Below are 22,041 nucleotides of genomic sequence, written 5' to 3' on the forward strand. Positions count from 1 at the left end.
AAAGCACAGAACCACACACCACTAGAGGGATATCCGCAAACCACCAACCGGCCAGGCAGAGACAGCAAGGGCTGTTCATCGCTCCAGTGCCTTTCTGTTCACCTTTGCACCCCTGGGCCAGACTACACTCAATCATTGTACCCTACTGAAGAGATTGAGTCTTCAATAAAGACTTAAAGGTTGAGACTGAGTCTGCGTCTCTCACATGGGTAGGCAGACCATTCCATAGAAATGGAGCTCTATAGGAGAAAGCCCTGCCTCAAACTGTTTGCTTAGAAATTCTAGGGACAGTAAGGAGGCCTGCGTCTTGTGACCATAGCGTATGTGTAGGTATTTACTGCAGGACCAAATCGGAGCGATGGGTAGGAGCAAGCCCATGTAATGTTTTGTAGGTTAGCAGTAAAACCTTGAAATCAGCCCTAGCCTTAACAGGAAGCCAGTGTAGAGAGGCTAGTACTGGAGTAATATGATACGTTTTGGGGGGTTCTAGTCAAGATTCTAGCAGCCGTGTTTAGCACTAACTGAAGTTTATTTAGTGCTTTATCCGGGTAGCTGCATAGAGCATTGCAATAGTCTAATCTAGAAGTGTCAAAAGCATGGATTAGCTTTTCTGCATCATTTTTGGACAGAAAGTTTCAGATTTTTTGCAATGTTATGAAGATGGAAAAAAGCTGTTCTTGATATGTTTTAAAAAAGAGAGATCACGTTCCAGAGTAACGCCGAGGTCCTTCACAATATTATTTGAGACGACTGTTTAACCATCAAGATTAATTGTCAGATCCAATAGAAGAACTCTTTGTTTCTTGGGACCTAGAACTAGCATCTCTGTTTTGTCCGAGTTTAAAAGTAAAATATTTGCCGTCATCCACATCTTTATGTCTGAAACACAGGCTAACAACCATGCAAGAGGGTGAAAGGATTAGCAGATCCAGCTGTCAGGGCGAGAGTATGCTACTCTTGATAGGGCAGGTACCTTTGTGGGAGGACAGGAAAATATTCTCCAATTCCAGTCCCTAGAGGGGAAAACTGAGGACAGAGACCTATATCAACACATTATTCAGTGCTGTCTAATGTGAGTATAATGCAGCTTGTTTCTTTGTTTTCTGTCCTCCGATACAAAGAGCTATGAAACCCTGTCTGCAGATGAAGAGGTCCCAATGAATGTCCCAACAGAATAAGGGTACATCCTTGTATACCATGGATTATATGTGTACCTATGGTAGCACATTCTGTGAAAAAAATACCATTTAAAAGTCACACAATGTATAAACCTGTAACAGCTGGAGCAGGCCAACCCTGCTGGGTGTGCAGGCTTCTGTTCCAGCCCAGCACTAAGACACCTGATTCAATAAATCAAACATAATTAGTAAATAATCAAGTGTGCTATTGCTGGGCTGGAACAGAAGTCTGCTCACCCAGTAGATCAGGGTGGTATTGACACTTTTTTTTGTTTACCTGAAATTATGCTTGGCTAAGATTAAGATGGCTAACCTTTACATATGAGTTAGCTTACTTGTACACTTTTAAATGATATGCAATAAAGTGTTGCTTATTTGATAAAATGTTTTAATTGTAAATTAAAATGTATTCAAGATGAACTAGTGTTAATGTTGATTAATCACAGATCACAATCCTGCAAAAAAGAGGGAAAGGGAATCTCTAATTTGTCTGTGTTCCTGTGTTGTATTCTCAAATGAACATGGCCTTTTTGTTCAGTTGTAAGCTTCCAATTAGGTTTATTTGATTGTCACTATTTCTCAGAATATCAGCCATGTGAACCCATTTTGCAGCTAATGATAATGACATGCAACAGCAATGTAGCCACAGGCCTACAGCAGGGATTCCTGGACAAACACCTGATTCAACTAATTGAGGGCCTGATGATTAGTTGACATGTTGATTCAGGTGTTTGTCTGGGGCTACAATAAAAATGTATACTGTTGGCGATACTCGAGGACCGGAGTTGGGAACCACTGGCCTACAGTATGATGGCATTAGCCGTATGGGCATTTGCAATGCACCCCTTGTCATTGTGCATCTGAAGCAGAGAATACTTTAACTTACACACTGTTTACATATCCAGTCCACATGGGTTTCTTGATAGAGGTCAGCTGGTGAACCTATAGTACATAAACAAATGAAAAGTACACCTGATGTTAGAATACCACTTCTTCAGGTCACCTATACCATCAGGGCTCTTGATTGATTGGTTGTGTTTAATTCATTTACGTGTTTAAGTGTCATATAAAGATTACATTTATTGTTGGGGTGGAACAACCAATAGACAACACAGCAGGTTGTCCTATCCCATTGAGGCCTTTGTCCTATGCTGTAATTTCCATACATTTTCCCCCATCTTATGAATAAAGTTTCATTGGTCATCATTGGTCAGTGCCACTGTTTTTTTGGGGACAATAATGTCTTCATCCAGGCTAGATGGTCATCAAATTGTACAATTTGTGTCTCCTTTTCATAGGCCTGGATTAGATGGTTTCATTCAAGACAAAGTCCTTTTTATTGATCTGTTTGACAGCAGAATAGGCTACCCCGTGATTTTGCGTATTAAAAATTATTCTCTCTGGTCATAAAGTGTAGTAGATTTGCATGAAATGTGTTTATCAAAGGCCACATTTTCCCTGTGCAAAGGAAAGAAAAGAAACGTCTCTGATATAGCCTAAAGACCTATACCTGTTAGGGCTGTCGTTCTCCTCTTCCTCGGACGAGGAGAGGAGAGAAGGATCATCAGACCAAAATGCAGCATTTGGGAAATAAGCCATCTTTTATTTCAATACGACGATGGCAACACGAAAAACAAAACACTTTCAAATTTACAAAAACGACGTCGACGAAACCTGAACATAAACTTACATAACTAAACGTAAACTCACGGACAGGAAACAGACGACATAAAAATAAACGAACAGCCAAACAGTCCCGTATGGTACATACATTCGACGGCACAGGAGACAATCACCCACAAACAAACAGTGAGAACACCCTACCTAAATATGACTCTTAATTAGAGGAGAACGCAAAACACCTGCCTCTAATTAAGAGCCATACCAGGCAACCACAACCAACATAGAAACAGATAACATAGACTGCCCAACCAAAACACATGCCCTGACCTAAACACATACAAAAACAACATAAAACAGGTCAGGACCGTTACAATACCACTATGCCTCAGCCATGCACAGTGATTAGATAGAGTTATATTAATAGCCTAATAAATGATGACTGTCCAATCCACTCATCACATTAGGAACAGTAGGCAGACATTCATCTGTACATTCGATGATAGATACATGCAATCCTTTATTATACAGGTGAGTTTTTATGGTGAAGAAATAACTTACCAAAACGTGAAACTCACGGCACGGCTATGAGGGAGACGCATGCTAATAGTTAGACTACAAGCTATGTAGCTAATATTGGCTAACTTAGTGCTGTTGTTAACTCCAGGTTAGCATAACAGCTAACAGCTAAACTAAACTCGATCAGACTTACCAGTGATGCAATAAGGGGAGCAGACCCTGTACTGACAGTTGTCTGGGTTCAGATCTTGACGGAGGAGACCCTGTACTGACAGCTGTCTGGGTTCAGATCTTGACGGAGGAGACCCTGTACTGACAGCTGTCTGGGTTCAGGTCTTGACGGAGGAGACCCTGTACTGACAGCTGTCTGGGTTCAGATCTTGACGGAGGAGACCCTGTACTGACAGCTGTCTGGGTTCAGGTCTTGACGGAGGAGACCCTGTACTGACAGCTGTCTGGGTTCAGATCTTGACGGAGGAGACCCTGTACTGACAGTTGTCTGGGTTCAGATCTTGACGGAGGAGACCCTGTACTGACAGTTGTCTGGGTTCAGATCTTGACGGAGGAGACCCTGTACTGACAGCTGTCTGGGTTCAGGTCTTGACGGAGGAGACCCTGTACTGACAGCTGTCTGGGTTCAGGTCTTGACGGGCAAAATGGTTTATTCGCTTCTCTAAGAGTTCTTGGGTCTTGTCTCCTTGGTGTTTCATGATTGCATGGTAATTTGTAAAAAAAAAAAATCCTGTTGTACTCCTGACTTGTTAGAGCAACCAAATCCTACACAGAAAATTGACCATTGTGATGAATCAACTAAACTCATCAAAAAAAGAAACGTCCTCTCACTGTCAACTGAGTTTATTTTCATCAAACTTAACATGTGTACATGTTTGTATGAACCATAACAAGATTTGACAACTGAGACATAAACTGAACAAGTTCCACAGACATGTGACTAACAGAAATGGAATAATGTGTCCCTGAACAAAGGGGGGGCACCAGCTGCATTAAACACTGCAGTGCATCTCCTCCTCATGTACTGCACCAGATTTGCCAGGTCTTGCTGTGAGATGTTACCCCACTCTTCCACCACGGCACTAGCAAGTTCCCGGATATTTCTGGGGGGAATGGCCCTATCCCTCACCCTCCGATCCAACAGGTCCCAAACGTGCTCAATGGGATTGAGATCCAGGCTCTTCGCTGGCCATGGCAGAACACTGACATTCCTGTCTTGCAGGAAATCACGCACAGAACGAGCAGTATGGCTGGTGGCATTGTCATGCTGGAGGGTCATGTCAGGATGAGCCTGCAGGAAGGGTACCACATGAGGGAGGAGGATGTCTTCCCTGTAACACACAGCGTTGAGATTGCCTGCAATAACAACAAGCTCTGTCCGATGATGCTGTGACACACCGTCCCAGTCCATGACGGACCCTCCACCTCCAAATCAATTCCGCTCCAGAGTACAGGCCTCGGTGTAACGCTCATTCCTTCGACGATAAACGCGAATCCGACCATCACCCCTGGTGAGACAAAACTGCGACTCGTCAGTGAAGAGCACTTTTTGCCAGTCGTGTCTGGTCTAACGACGGTGGGTTTGTGCCCATAGGCGCCGTTGTTGCCGGTGATGTCTGGTGAGGACCTGCCTTACAACAGGCCTACAAGCCCTCAGTCCAGCCTCTCTCAGCCTATTGCGTACAGTCTAAGCACTGATGGAGGGATTGTGCGTTCCTGGTGTAACTCGGGCAGTTGTTGTTGCCATCCTGTACCTGTCCCGCAAGTGTGATGTTCGGATGTACCGATCCTGTGCAGGTGTTGTTGAAAGTGGTCTGCCACTGCGAGGATGATCAGCTGCCCATCCTGTCTCCCTGTAGCGTTGTCTTAGGCGCCTCACAGTACGGATATTGCAATGTATTGCCCTGGCCACATCTGCAGTCTTCATGCCTCCTTGCAGCATGCCTATGGCACGTTCACGCAGATGAGCAGGGACCCTGGGCATCTTTCTTTTATGCACAGAAACTAGGCACTCCACTGTTTTTGACGGAATAATTGATGTGGTGGTCTTCCAAAATGGCTGCCAGGAGACGTTGTACGTTACCTGACAACACTCTATGTCAACATACATTGAAAAGTTTCTGACCATTCCCCGTGATCTTATAGGCTGGAGCAGTGGTAGAGTATAATGCTGAAAAGAATGGTTGCACACACACCGCTGTCCTTCCTATCACTTTTTCCCTGACCTCCTCTTCACCTAGGTAACAGACTGTAACCCACACCATCTGGGTTACAGTCTGTATGTACTCTGTTTCCAGAAATTGGCACAGGCGTTGGTTGGCAACATGGCCACTGTCAGGTTTTGGCCAGGACTGTTCAGGTTTTGGTCACTAGATGTCCCCATTGCACCTTTTTTGTACCTTTTGTTTTTTCCTTGCTCTAATTATTGTTTGCACCTGTGTGTCGTTCCCTTGTTAGTATTTAAACCCTGTGTGTTCCTCAGTTCTTTGCTCAGTGTTTGTATGTTAGCACCCAGCCCCAGCCTTGTTGTGAACATATATTTCTCTTATTGGATTTTCCAGAGGTTCTCTGGTTTAGTGCTTGTGTATATTTGAGTAGTCTTTTGAGGTTTGTTTTTCCCTGCTGTTTTTACCACTTTGTGGAGTTTCTTTGTATTTTGGAGGATATCCATTTTGTGCCTCTTGGCTTTATTTTTGGACGTGGTGGATTTATATTCTTTGCCTGAAGATCTTGTCCTTTTATTAAACCACCATCTCTAGTACTGCTGAGTCTGCCTCATCTTCTGGGTTCTGCCGACTTTAGTGACTGTTTCTCTCACCGGGTCCTGACAGCCACGGCCTAGAAAAATATGCATTTTTCATACCTGGCCTCTGCAGTGATAAACAATACGTAATGATGATCGGACAACAGAGAGTGTGTATCACACACACACTCCACATAACAGTATATAGTCTTGAAGCATCGTCACCTTTCTGAACGGTTCTAGTTATTTAGTATGGTAAGAAATACTACTCCCATTCTTCCTGATCAAGCTGTCCCTTATCCCAATATCCATTCTTCCTGAGCAAGCTGGCCCTTATCCCAATTCCCATTTTACAACCCACCATCTAATGTAATCACCACCTATATACAGACAGAACAAAGCACAGAGGGAGGATGATTGATGGGTAGGTACAGCAGATACTTGTTGAAGGGAGGATGATTGATGGGTAGGTACAGTAGATACTTGTTGAAGGGAGGATGATTGATGGGTAGGCACAGCAGATACTTACATTTACATTTACATTTAAGTCATTTAGCAGACGCTCTTATCCAGAGCGACTTACAAGTTTAACATGTATTGTGAAAAGTAATTGGTTCCAACACAAAAATGGGGCTTTTACAAAAAAAATTACTTCCAAGTGAATGAATCACTGCACCTAAAGTGGTTTAAAAAGTCCAAACAGTATCCAACTCTACAACAAAAATAATAACAATGGCAGGTAAGAAAGATGTCAAAGCTTTAAGAATACTTTGTTATATATAAACAGCTTCTGGAAGACTGGTTTCAGTCTCCACTATAACCAACAGTATGACAAACTCTACGACAAAAATAAACTTTAACACAAAGGCAGTTAATAACAGACGCATAAACTTTACAATGAAATACACTTTCTTCTAGTATAAAAACAGTTGTTTTAGGAGGACGGCTTGACTAAGTCCTCGGGTTTCAGTCTCAGTATTATAACCAGCGTCGTGGACCCTTAGGAACTAGCTCAAGATCTTTTTGGTTATGCTTTTAGGAGTAGCTCGTCTTCTTTCAAACTCTGGTCAAGTTGATCTCAGATGATTCCTTGGCTTCGATAACCTTGAAGACTCCAACCTTCTCCGGTTTTGAGCTCCTCTTGGCCTTGTCTAGTAGGTCACTGCGGTCCAGCAGAAACTCCAGGTCCTTGTCACTAATGACATTCCCCGTGGTGCTTTTCACCTCCTTCTCGTAATCTCTTGCGCTGAGAAGATCCATCAGCTCGGACACGTCAACGCAGCTCTTGGTCTGTTTGAGCTCAGCTTTTCCTCCTTTGAACTTGTTCTTGTGAATGACCATCTTCTCCAGTTTCCTCTTGGCTGAGGCTCTCTCCAGGATCTTCTGGTCGATGGTGTTGGCCGTGACCAGGCAATACACCACCACGGGTTTGGTCTGCCCGATACGGTGGCACCTATCCTGGGCCTGCAGGTCTGCCTGGGGGTTCCAGTCACTGTCAAAGATGATGACGGTGTCAGCAGCAGTCAGGTTGATGCCCAGGCCACCTGCTCTGGTGCTCAGTAGGAAGAGGAACACCTCTGGGTCAGACGAGAACTTTGTCATGTTCTCCTCTCTCTCGGCATAAGCCATTGACCCGTCCAGTCGGCTGTACTGGTAACCACGCAGGTAACAGTAGTCCATTAGGATATCCAAGATGGACGTCATCTGGCTGAAAATCAGCACCTTGTGTCCCCTCTTCTTCAGCTCTGGCAGCATTCTGTCTAGAATAAGGAACTTCCCAGAGGTGTGCACTAGTTGCTCATCAATCTTGAACTCCTGAGTGGCCGGGTCCAGTGGGTACTCTATGAGGTAGGGGTGGTTACAGCACCTCTTCAGCAGCATGAGGATGTTCTGCAGTTTCAGGTTAATCTGGGAGTCCAGGGGCATCTGCACGTCCACCACCGGGGCGGGGCTCAGCTCTGCCTCTTTCTGAACCCTCTCCAGGTACTTCTCCAGGTCGTAGGGCGTGTCACCATCAGTCTCTTTGTAGTCCACAGGCCTCCTGGTCCTGCGCTTAGGCCTGCCGTCGGTCGGCAGCACCACTGGGGCCTCCCCCTTCTCCTGGCCCAGCATTTTGGCAATGGTCTTGTTGACCACAGCAGTGTAAAAAGACTCCTGTTTGGCAGTGAGTGGGGCGTACACAACTATCTCTTTCTTGGGCGGCACCTCCAACGTCACGTCAGACTTCAGTCTTCTTAGCAGGAACGGCGTCAGAATCTGGTGGAGCATATGCAGGATGTTCTGCTCTCGTTCGATAGCCACAACTTTTTTTGCATTCGATCCGATGGTGTCGATGTCAAACCACGACTCCAAGCTCTTGAGGTCGTCAAACACCTCAGGCAGGAGGAAGTTGAGCAGTGACTTGTTGAAGGGAGGATGATTGATGGGTAGGTACAGTAGATACTTGTTGAAGGGAGGATGATTGATGGGTAGGTACAGTAGATACTTGTTGAAAGGAGGATGATTGATGGGTAGGTACAGTAGATACTTGTTGAAGGGAGGATGATTGATGGGTAGGTACAGTAGATACTTGTTGAAGGGAGGATGATTGATGGGTAGGTACAGTAGAGCCTTGTTGAAAGGAGGATGATTGATGGGTAGGTACAGCAGATACTTGTTGAAGGGAGGATGATTGATGGTTAGGTACAGTAGATACTTGTTGAAGGGAGGATGATTGATGGGTAGGTACAGTAGAGCCTTGTTGAAAGGAGGATGATTGATGGGTAGGTACAGCAGATACTTGTTGAAGGGAGGATGATTGATGGTTAGGTACAGTAGATACTTGTTGAAGGGAGGATGATTGATGGGTAGGTACAGTAGATACCTGTTGAAAGGAGGATGGTTGATGGGTAGGTACAGTAGATACCTGTTGAAGGGAGGATGATTGATGGGTAGGTACAGTAGATACCTGTTGAAAGGAGGATGGTTGTTGGGTAGGTACAGCAGATACTTGTTGAAGGGAGGATGATTGATGGGTAGGTACAGTAGATACTTGTTGAAGGGAGGATGATTGATGGGTAGGTACAGTAGATACTTGTTGAAGGGAGGATGATTGATGGGTAGGTACAGTAAATACTTGTTGAAGGGAGGATGATTGATGGGTAGGTACAGAAGAGACTTGCTGAAAGGAGGATGATGAATGGGTAGGTACAGCAGATACTTGTTGAAGGGAGGATGATTGATGGGTAGGTACAGTAGATACTTGTTGAAGGGAGGATGATTGATGGGTAGGTACAGCAGATACTTGTTGAAGGGAGGATGATTGATGGGTAGGTACAGCAGATACTTGTTGAAGGGAGGATGATTGATGGGTAGGTACAGCAGATACTTGTTGAAGGGAGGATGATTGATGGGTAGGTACAGCAGATACTTGTTGAAGGGAGGATGATTGATGGGTAGGTACAGTAGATACTTGTTGAAGGGAGGATGATTGATGGGTAGGTACAGTAGATAATTGTTGAAGGGAGGATGATTGATGGGTAGGTACAGTAGATACTTGTTGAAGGGAGGATGATTGATGGGTAGGTACAGTCGATACTTGTTGAAGGGAGGATGATTGATGGGTAGGTACAGTAGATACTTGTTGAAGGGAGGATGATTGATGGGTAGGTACAGTAGATACTTGTTGAAGGGAGGATGATTGATGGGTAGGTACAGCAGATACTTGTTGAAGGGAGGATGATTGATGGGTAGGTACAGCAGATACTTGTTGAAGGGAGGATGATTTATGGGTAGGTACAGTAGATACTTGTTGAAAGGAGGATGATTGATGGGTAGGTAGAGCAGATACTTGTTGAAGGGAGGATTATTGATGGGTAGGTACAGTAGATACTTGTTGAAGGGAGGATGATTGATGGGTAGGTACAGCAGATACTTGTTGAAGGGAGGATGATTGATGGGTAGGTACAGCAGATACTTGTTGAAGGGAGGATGATTGATGGGTAGGTACAGCAGATACTTGTTGAAGGGATGATGATTGATGGGTAGGTACAGTATATACTTGTTGAAGGGAGGATGATTGATGGGTAGGTACAGTATATACTTGTTGAAGGGAGGATGATTTATGGGTAGGTACAGCAGATACTTGTTGAAGGGAGGATGATTGATGGGTAGTTACAGTAGATACTTGTTGAAGGGAGGATGATTGATGGGTAGGTACAGCAGATACTTGTTGAAGGGAGGATGATTGATGGGTAGTTACAGTAGATACTTGTTGAAGGGAGGATGATTGATGGGTAGGTACAGTAGATACTTGTTGAAGGGAGGATGATGGATGGGTAGGCACAGTAGATACTTAATGAAGTGAGTGAACTTGTGGCTAAGAAATGCTGAGTATATGACTGGCATCTAATCATCCAAATGATATCTTGAAAATAGCCTCCTCAATGACACCGCTCAAATGGACCTGTGCTCTTGACTTTGGCCTATCTGTTTCGCTCCTAATAATGCAGCAAAGACTTTGGCCTATCTGTTTCGCTCCTAATAATGCAGCAAAGACTTTGGCCTATCTGTTTAGCTCCTAATAATTAGCACTATAGATACAGGGATTAAGCTTTCATGACCTCTTGCTTGACTTGATGATAGTCGTGTGTTCTTATTGGAACCAAACCATGATCCGGAACAGAAAAACGACATAAACCAACAGTACATTCAATTATTGCTGGAATAGTATTTTATGCAAGTGAATATTCCTGAAGCATAAGTGGTCTTTTATATACTGTGACAGCTGAGCCATGCTCTGGTTGAGGCTATATAACTCTCACTATAACAGAAGGAGTTGCAAAGCAACCACTACAGCTAGACCCCTAAGAAAATATTGTATTACAGTAAAGACCTCTGCTGAAACAGTAATACTCTATATTCCTGGATCTGCGTAGGAATATGGTTCAGGGCCTCAAGCAACCTTGAGTTATTCACAGTTGACTTACACACACACACACACACATACACAAACAAAAACAATAACATTAGCATAGTAAAAATATATTTCATAGACCCACTACCAATTCATATGCATAATAAACTGCATTGATGAGAGAAACCATGACAGTGTCCCAAATGGCACCCTATTCCCTGTATACTACACTAGAGTGCACTACTTTTGTAATAGTGAACTATACAGGGAATAGGGTGCACTTTGCGACGCATCCCAAGGCAGAGGAGATGCTACAGCTTGTTTGACTATGTCATGGGTTAGTGCCTTTTCAGAGCCCTTCTGGATTCACATCCACTACTTTATCAATTTGGTGAGAGGTGAAAAAAAATACCCAATCCTCTTGTTATGACAAACAAGTTACCTAATCGGATTGGGCCAATGCCCTTGTAATGAAATAAACACAGAAAAACACTGAGCTGGTGTTAAAATAACACTTTTGAAAGTGTTAAAGGTTTAACTCTGTTGCAGTGTTCCCTATTAGTTGTGGTGTTTGCATAGCTCTACTGTAGAGTAATACCCAACACCTACATTGTAAATCATAACACTCGATTTAGAGTAAAGTGGACTCACTTTGCATAGTGCTGGCACTTCTCAGTGTAAGACATTAACAGCTGTAGGGTTAGAGTAAATCATTTTGGGGTGTTGTTTTAACACTGTATGGTGTAAAGCCTAATTTGCATATTTTCCAGGGTATCTTTTCTTCTGAGTATATTGTAGTGGTATACTTACAAAGGCATAAATATCACACCCCTAAAAAAAATATTTAAAAAAATGTAAAAATTACAGCAAATGCATCCAACACATGTGTAGAGTCACAAGCTTGATGTAATCATAGAGTGCTAGGAATATGGGACCAAATACTCAACTTTTGGTACACATAAGTGAATTTGTTCAAATACTTTTAGTCCCCCAAAATCCCAACAACATGGTACCAATAACGCCAAGGTCATAGGTTCATTCCTGCAGGGATCGCATATACAGTAAGTATGTGCATGTATGGTTAATGTATTGATAGAGGTGCATAATTGCTTTTGGGCCCATATTCACAAAGCATCCCAGATTAGGAGTGCTGATCTAGGATCAGGTCCCCTTATTCATATACATTTACTCATTATGACCTAACATGCTAAACTGATCCTAGATCAGCAGTCCTACAGTAGGACTCTGTGACTACAGGCCCCCAACTACACCCTGAACATCATCAATATCTTAGCAGCTAAACAGCGTGCTGCTCTCTTCTACGTGTTGATTTTTAAACTGCAGCCACCAATGTTCCTGTTCCTGTTGTGAATGTGCTGCTACTATACTGCTATCAATACCAGCCTGTCTCTGGCTGTAGCTCGTCATATACTCTCACTGGCAGTGGCAAAAGACCAGAACGATGGGCTCAATGTTTCCGGTTGTGCCGTTGTCCATCCATTATTCCTCCCCTCCAGATTTCGCCCTCTCTCTCTCTGTATCTCTCTTGCTTTCTCCCCCTCTCTCTCTTTCTCCCCCTGACTTGGCCTTCCTTTCTCTCTCTCTATCTATCTCTCTCTTTCTCCGCCCTCCCTCTTTCTCTTTCTCTCTTTCCCTCTCTCCCCCCTTCGCTCTCTCTCCCCCTCTCCCCCTCTTTCTCCCCTCCCATCCCCCCTTCTCTCTCGGACTCTGGTTTCCCCTTTCCCTGTCAGTAATCCTTGTCATAACAAGGGGATTGGATAACATTCACAGCAAATTGGGCTGTGTTGATTTTTAAGTGTAACGTTTCTAATATTGATTCAGGAGTTAAAGCGGCAATCAGCAGTAGAAAAAATAACAAAACGCTGTCCCTGTCCCATATACCTAGCACGCAAGGACTACATAAAACATGCAGTTCAATGTCTATGTACAGTGAGCTCCAAAAGTATTGGGACAGTGACACTTTTTTAGTTATTTTGGCTCTGTACTCCAGCACTTTGGATTTGAAATGATACGATGAAGTGGCGATTTTTTTCATCCATATCGGGTGTACCCTTTAGAAATTTAGAAGCATTACCTTTTGGAAAACAAAACACGTTTTATAAGGAGGATGGGATCCAACCAAATCATTTGGGTTCCTGTGTCCTTTCACAGCATTATAAGGCTGCGTTGAGACAATGACTTATCAATGACCCAAGCCCAGCTCAGTTAATCCCTTCCATCATGACACTGAGTTGTCATAATGCTTCAGCAAATGTACAGTACACCAGGGGCGTCAGTAGACACTATATAAGTAACCTAATTGATGTCCCTTTAACTTCCCTGAATGCCTCTACTGATCATATAGCTATTGTATGCAGTAATCATGTGCCTATGAACCAGATTTATACTGTTAGCCCTGAGGCGGTGTGCCCTAGTAGGAAGTCCACTGTGTGCAGCTCACCCTGCACTAACATAAATAACATGAGCATGTGTACTTCTGCAAAGCATCCCAGTAAATCAATGAAAACAAGTAAGCATCCCAGAAGAAAAGTGCTCAAAATAGCCCATGTTAACATACAATTGAAGTCGGAAGTTTACATGCATGTTAGCCAAATACATTTAAACTCAGTTTCACAATTCCTGACATTTAATCCTAGTAAAAATTCCCTGTTTTAGGTCAGTTAGGATCACCACTTTATTTTAAGAATGTGAAATGTCAGAATAATAGTAGAGAGAATGATTTATTTCAGCTTTTATTTCTTTCATCACATTCCCAGTGGGTCAGAAGTTTACATACACTCAATTAGTATTTGGTAGCATTGCCTTTAAATTGTTTAACTTGGGTCAAATGTAGCCTTCCACAAGCTTCCCACAATAAGTTGGGTGAATTTTGGCCCATTCCTCCTGACAGAGCTTGTATAACTGAGTCAGGTTTGTAGGCCTCCTTGCTCGCACATGCTTTTCAGTTCTCCCCACACATTTTCTATGGGATTGAGGTCAAGGCTTTGTGATGGCCACTCCAATACCTTGACTTTGTTGTCCTTAAGCCATTTTGCCACAACTTTGGAAGTATGCTTGGTGTCATTGTCCATTTGAAAGAACCATTTGCGACCAAGCTTTAACTTCCTGACTGATGTCTTGAGATGTTGCTTCAATATATCCACATAATTTTCGTTCTTCATGATGCCATCTATTTTGTGAAGTGCACCAGTCCCTCCTGCAGCAAAGCACCCCCACAACATGATGCTGCCACCCCCGTGCTTCATGGTTGGGATGGTGTTCTTCGGCTTGCAAGGCTCCCCCTTTTTCCTCCAAACATAACAATGGTCATTATGGCCAAACAGTTCAAAAAAAAAATTAATCAGACCAGAGGACATTTCTCCAAAAAGTACAATCTTTGTCCCCATGTCTGTAGTCTGGATTTTTTATGGCAGTTTTGGAGCAGTCGCTTCTTCCTTGCTGAGTGGACATTCAGGTTGTTCGATATAGGACTCGTTTTACTGTGGATATATATATTTTTGTACCTGTTTCCTCCAGCATCTTCACAAGGTCCAGGTCCTGCTGTTGTTCTGGGATTGATTTGCACTTTTCGCACCAAAGAACGTTCATCTCTAGGAGACAGAACGCGTCTCCTTCTTGAGCGGTATGATGGCTGCGTGGTCCCATGGTGTTTATACTTGAGTACTATTGTTTGTACAGATGAACGTGGTACTTTCAGGCACTTGGAAATTGCTCCCAAGGATGAACCAGACTTGTGGAGTTCTACAAATTGTTTTCAGGGGTCTTCGCTGATATCTTCTGATTTTCCCATGATGTCAAGCAAAAAGGCACTGAGTTTGAAGGTATGCCTTGAAATACATCCACAGGTACACCTCCAATTGACTCAAATTATGTCAATTAGCAGAAGCTTCTAAAGCCATGATATAATTTTCTGGAATTTTCCAAGCTGTTTAAAGGCACAGACAACTTAGTGTATGTAAACGTCTGACACACTGGAATTGTGATACAGTGAATTATAAGTGAAATAATCTGTCTGTAAACAATTGTTGGAAAAATGTGTTTTTTCATGCACAAAGTAGATGTCCTAACCGACTTGCCAAAACTATAGTTTGAAATTTGTGGAGTGGTTTAAAAACAAGTTTTAATAATGACTCCAACCTAAGTGTATGTAAACTTCCGACTTCAACTGTACGTAGCTTAAGAAACAGTGGTCCCGTGGTCCCGTGTGGCTCAGTTGGTAGAGCATGGCGCTTGCAACGCCAGGGTTGTGGGTTCATTCCCCACGGGGGGACCAGGATGAATATGTATGAACTTTCCAATTTGTAAGTCGCTCTGGATAAGAGCGTCTGCTAAATGACTTAAATGTTAAATGTTAAGAAACAAAGTTTATGAGATCAATAACTTGCTAGTAACAGATGACATTCATATTCTCTGAAACTCACTTAGCTAATCCCTTTGATGATACAGTGGTAGAAATACAAGGTTATAACATTTACAAAAATGTTGCTAATGGTGGAGGTGTTGCTGTTTATTTTCAGAAATACGTTCCTGTTGAAGTAATATGGCTACAGGTTCATCTGCCTTACCCAAAGCCCATTCTTGTGGGAAGCTGCCATAGACCACTAAGTGCTAACAGTCAGTATCTGGATAACATGTGTGAAATGCTTGATAATGTATATGATATCAACAGAGAGGTATATTTTCTGGGTGATTTAAACATTGACTGGCTTTCATCAGGCTACCCACTCAAGAAAAAGCTTCAAACTGTAACCAGTGCCTGCAACCTGGTGCAGGTGATCAGTCAACCTACCAGGGTAGTTACAACAGGAATGAAATCATCAACATGTATTGATCAAATCTTTACTAATGCTGCAAAAATTTGCTTGAAAGCAGTATCCAGAACCATCGCATGTAGTGATCACAATATAGTAGCCATACCTAGAAAAAAACAAGTCCAAAGGCTGGGCCTAAAATAGTATATAAGCGGTCATACAATTTGTTTTGTAGTGATTCTTATGTTGATGTAAAGATAATTTGTGATGTGTAATGGGGAGGAAACAGACGTTGCACTTGACACATTTATGAAATTGCTTATTCCAGTTACTAATAAGCATGCACCCATTAAGAAAATGACTGTCAATCATGGTCTGCTGCTGGAAAAACACATGTGTTATGGCTTTACAACCCCTGCCATATTGTGGATAAAGAGTTACCTGTCTAACAGAACACAGAGGGTGTTCTTTAATGGAAGCCTCTCCAACATAATCCAGGTAGAATCAGGAATTCCCAGCTGTCTAGGCACCTTACTTTTTTCAAACTTTATTAACGACATGCCACTGGCTTTGAGTAAAGCTAGTGTGTCTATGTATGCGGATGGCTCAACACTATACAAATCGGCTACTACAGCGACTGAAATGACTGCAACACTTAAAACTTTTTAGGGATAGGGGGCAGCATTTTCACTTTGGAAGAATCGTGTGCCCATAGTGAACTGCCTCCTACTCTGCCCCAGATGCTAATATATGCATATTGTTATTACTATTGGATAGAAAACACCCTGAAGTTTCTAAAACTGTTTGAATTATGTCTGTGAGTATAACAGAACTCATATGGCAGGCAAACTTCCAAACAGGAAGTGGAAATTCTGGGGCTGGTTGATGTTAAACTCATCGTGTATTCACATCCCAGTAAGATATGGATCTGTTCGCACTTCCTACGCCTTCCACTATATGTCAACAGTCAGTAGAACGTGGAATGAAGCCTCTAGTGCTCAGAATGCTAGTTCCTGGTCACGCACGCTAGTCATGATATGACCATGTGTTCCATTACTCTGTAGACAAAAACGAATGCTCCGGTTGGAACGTTATTGGATATATATGATAACAACATCCTGAAGATTGATTCTCTACTTAGTTTGACCAGTTTATTCGACCTGGAATATAACTTTTTGAAGTTTTCGTCCGAGTTCGCCTGGACCGGCGCCAGCGTTTGGACATGTGAACTAAACGTGCTTGCAAAAGTAGCTAATTGGACACTAGTAATGGACATTATTGGACAAAACAACGATTTACTGTGGAACTAGGATTCCTGGCACTGCATTCTGATGAAAGATCATCAAAGGTAAGGGAATATTTATGATGTAATTTTGTATTTCTGTTGACTCCAACATGGCGGAGAAATGTTGTGTATTTCTGAGCGCCGTCTCAGATTATTGCATGGTATGCTTTTTCCTAAAGTTAAAAAAAAATCTGACACAGTGATGGCATTAAGAACATGTGTATCTTTAATTATATGTAATTACATTATTATATTTAATTACATGTATCTTTCATCAAAGTTTATGATGAGTATTTCTGTTATTTGACGTGGCTCTCTGTAATTACTCCGGATATTTTGGAGGCATTTCTGAACATGGCGCCAATTTAAACCGAGATTTGTGGATATAAATATGCACATTATCGAACAAAACATAAATGTATTGTGTAACATGATGTCCTATGAGTGTCATCTGATGAAGATTATCAAAGGTTAGTGATTCATTTTATCTCTATTTCTGCTTTTGTGACTCTATCTCTGGCTGGGAAAAATGGCTGTGTGTTTTTTGGACTTGGCGGTGATCTAACATAAATATATGTTGTGTTTTCGCTGTAAAACATTTTAAAAATAGGACACGATGGGTAGATTAACTTTTACTTGGTACTCATCCCGGATCCGGGAGCACCCCCCACAGTAAAAAAGCTGACTAGCATAGCCTAGCATAGCGTCACAAGTAATTACTAGCATCTAAATATCATTAAATCACAAGTCCAAGACACCAGATGAAAGATACAGATCTTGTGAATCCAGCCATCATTTCTGATTTTTAAAATGTTTTACAGGGAAGACACAATATGTAAATCTATTAGCTAACCACGTTAGCAAAAGACACCACTTTTTTTACTCCACCAGTTTTTTACTCCATCAGTAGCTATCACTAATTCGACTAAATAAAGATATATATAGCCACTAACCAAGAAACAACTTCATAAGATGACAGTCTGATAACATATTTATGGTATAGCATATGTTTTTTTAGAAAAATGTGCATTTTTCAGGTATAAATCACAGTTCTACATTGCAGCTGCAATCTGAAATAGCGTTGGAAGCAGCCGGAATAATTACAGAGACCGACGTCAATTACCAAAATACTCATCCTAAAACATTTCTGAAAAATACACAGCATACAGCAATCGAAAGACACAGATCTTGTGAATCCAGACAATATTTCAGATTTTCTAAGTGTTTTACAGGGAAGACACAATATATCGTTATATTAGCATACCACATGAGCTAACATCACCCCAGCATTGAATCAATGCAAAAGGGGCGATAACGTTATCGCCACCAAAATATATTAATTTTTTCACTAACCTTTTTTCACTAATTCTTCAGATGACAGTCCTGTAACATCATATTACACAATGCATATAGAGTTTGTTCGAAAATGTGCATATTTAGCATCACAAATCGTGGTTATGCAATGTAATCTGTCAAAACATGGCATGCATTCTGGCCGGCGCCATCTTGGAAAGGCACCTATGTTTACGATTATTTATCGATTAGATTGACTAAAAAAATACAGGTTGGACAGCTAATGAAAGATGCATTGGTTATTAATGCAACCGCTGATTTAGATTTTTAAAATTAACGTTACAAGACATACATTGTGAGTTACAGCCAGACTAGTGCCGCAAAAAATGGCCGACAACTGCGTTTACATTTTTCCACATAAATACGGAATAAAATCATAAATAACTCTTACTTTTGGACGAGCTTCCATCAGTATCTTGGGCAATGTGTCCTTTGTCCAAAAGAATCGTTGCTTTGTTGTAAAACGACCTCTTCAACTTCGGAACTAGCAGCTAACGATAGCTACACGGCACACACATGTCCAAATCCTCAAACGCAATACTAAGGAAATTCCGAAAAATAGCAATATACTCGCATAAACTGATATAAATCGGTTTCAAATAACTTCGTTATGATGTTTCCAACACCTATATCGAATTAAATCACAGACGGATAGATCTTTGGTCAATAACGAGAGCTTTTGAGCATGCCATTCTGATGTCCTCCCTTGCGTCCTGGCGAGCGTCGAAAAGAAGGGCCATCTCACTCCATTGCCTTTTATAAACTCTGAGAAACACGTAGAGACGCCATTCCACTTCTCATTGGTTACTGACATCCAGGGGAAGGCGGGTGCAGTTCATTTCGATCCATAGGGCACACACAGAGCTTAAAACTGATCCGAGATCAGAGACTATTTTTCAGAGCTTCGCATGTCCTGTCATGATTTTCGCTGTAGAAAGAGTTCTGGTTCACCCACAGACATAATTCAAACTTTTTTAGAAACTAGAGATTGTTTTCTATCCAATAGTAATAATAATATGCATATTGTACGAGCAAGAATTGAGTACGAGGCAGTTTAATTTGGAGCTAACAGCTCCCCCTATTGACAAAAGGTTTAACAAGATGTTTATCTTTCATTTGCTGTATTGGACTTGTTAATGTGTGAAAGTTACATATTTCAAAAAAATATTTTTGAATTTCGCGCGCTGCCTTTCCAGCAGAATGTTGTGGGTGTTCCGCTAGCGGAACCCCTGGGCTAGAAAGGTTAACAAAGAGCTGCAGTAAGTTTCAGAGTGGGTCACAAGCAATAAGTTAGTCCTAAATATTTCTACAACTATAAGCATTGTATTCACCAACCCTAAACCTCAACTACATCTTGTAATAAATAATGTGTAAATTGAGCAAGTTGAGGTGACTAAACTGCTTGGAGTAACCCTGGATTGTAAACTGTGTCGTGACTCTCCTGTGAGAATCCAAAGATCAGGTTACAATGGATCAACATCTACCAGACCCCTCTCACCCGCAGAGGGGAGGAGGGATTGATGTGGGGGTTTTATGACAACTCATGCCAATCGTAAATTGTATGCAGCAGAGGACTCTTTTTGGTCTTCAGTAGTGGTGATTGTAATCTCTTTGTTACAGAGATGTTTTGCCGCCCAAAAGTGAACATTGGGACAATATTTTTAACATCCGAATGTGGGGAATGATGAGAGATGGAATATGGGAAATGAATATCTATTTTGTGATAAAAAAAACATGAACTGGCGCACACCCATAATAATAGTTTGTTTTGAATTGCTGACTAACGGCGAATAAACTATAAACTATCAAAATAAAGAAAGTCGCACACTCCATGTGTAATCTCCCAAGAATTTAATTGGGTAAATACTGTCTATTTTGTGATGTCATAATTTTTTAAATAAAAGTGATATAACGAAAATATTGTAATGTGAAGAGCTTTCACACTATTTATGTCAGGTTTACATCCTTTACGATGTGTAGGAAATATCAAGGATGAAGAGAATATTTGTGTTAAGATAGGAATGTGATTTTAGTTTTCTTACGAGATCATAGTTTTGATAATACTTTTGCCCAGTAAGTAGCCACGCTCAAGGGAGCTCAGAGAGCGTATCAGCATGTCAGATTTTGTAAAAAGTTAATTTACGATGAAAAGAACAAATCTGAAAGTTGTACCTACGCAAACTCCTTATATATAAGGTGATATACCTTATACCTGAAAGAGGAAGACATCACACAACAGCCTGGTTAACCCTGTCCAGGTCGGACAGCGCCACAGTGTCCACCGACCCTCCTTGTCTCAGTCCCCAGTGTCTATGCTGCAATAGTTTATGTGCAGGGGGCCTAGCAGTCTATCCTATCTGGTGAAATTATCCTTTCTTATCTGTTTTTTCTGTTTCTCTCTCTCTCCCCTCCCGGAAGACCTGAGTCCTAGGACCATGTCTCAGGACTACCTGATGACTCCTGGCTGTCCCCGAGCCCCAGTCCACCTGGTTGTTCTGTTGATCCAGTTTCTGCTGGTCTGCCTGTGGCTATGGAACCCTGACCTGTTTTCACCGGACGTGCTACCTGTCCCAGACCTGCTGTTTTCAACTCTCTAGCGACATCAGGAGCGGTAGAGATACTCTGAATGATCGGCTATGAAAAGCCAACTGACATTTACTCCTGAGGTGCTGACCTGTTGCACCCTCGACAACCACTGTGATTATTATTATTTGAACCTGCTGATCATCTATGAACATTTGAACATCTTGGCCATGTTCTGTTATAATCTCCACCCGGCACAGCCAGAAGGGGACTGGCCACCCCTCATAGCCTGGTTCCTCTCTAACTGGCCCTAACCAGAATAGAAAGAGTGGGAGGCCCCGGTGCCCAACTGAGTGTTTAGTTTGAGAAACAGACACATCTCAAGTCCTCAACTGGCAGCTTCATTAAATAGTACACACAAAACACTGGTCTGAACGTCAACAATGAAGAGGCGACTCCAGGATGATGGCCTTCTAGGCAGAGTTCCTCTGTCCAGTGTCTGTGTTATTTTGCCCATCTTAATCTATTATTTTTATTGGCAAGTCTGAGATATGGCTTTTTCTTTGCAACTCTGCATAGGAGGCCAGCATCCCGGAGTTGCCTCTTCACTGTTGATGTTGAGACTGGTGTTTTGCAGGTACTATTTAAAGAAGCATCTTGGGTCTGAGATGCAATGTCACAAGAAGGAAGTTACTCTACTTAAATAATTCAAAAGTTACATTTGAATTTCGTTCATGAGGAGAGTCTATTTCTTCTGAACCTAGGCCTATATAAAATAAGTTAGCCTACCTCAGCCAGTTATGAGGCTTAACAGCATTTTTCACAATAAAAAAAGATATGGCCTAATAGACGTGGGATTTTTTAAATTAGGTCTACTTACAATTGCAACTGGCCAAAAATGTAGCATCCTACATAAAACAATAATTTAAATAAAAAAAGGCGATGTCTGTGTCTGAATGTATGTAGGCTATCCAGAGTCTCAGGCCTGCTCCTGTAATAACAGAACAAACAGAAAACACTCTCAGCTTGAGATCTAAATATCCCTGGATAAGCACTCACAATAATGTACAGTCACAAAAAGTCATATAGGCCACTAAGTTACTTACTCAATGGGAAAAGTTGCATTTCCCTCATTAGGCAGT

At 42.0% G+C, this 22,041-nt stretch overlaps 1 pseudogene; it reads right to left on the reverse strand.

Annotated features, from left to right (window-relative positions):
* Positions 1-6,664: 6,664 nt before the first annotated feature.
* Positions 6,665-12,463, reverse strand: LOC139569865 (lymphoid-specific helicase pseudogene; annotated as a pseudogene).
* Positions 12,464-22,041: the final 9,578 nt, after the last annotated feature.

This window comes from Salvelinus alpinus, chromosome 3 (genome assembly GCF_045679555.1).
Source record: "Salvelinus alpinus chromosome 3, SLU_Salpinus.1, whole genome shotgun sequence".
In the NCBI taxonomy this organism is placed as follows: domain Eukaryota; kingdom Metazoa; phylum Chordata; class Actinopteri; order Salmoniformes; family Salmonidae; genus Salvelinus; species Salvelinus alpinus.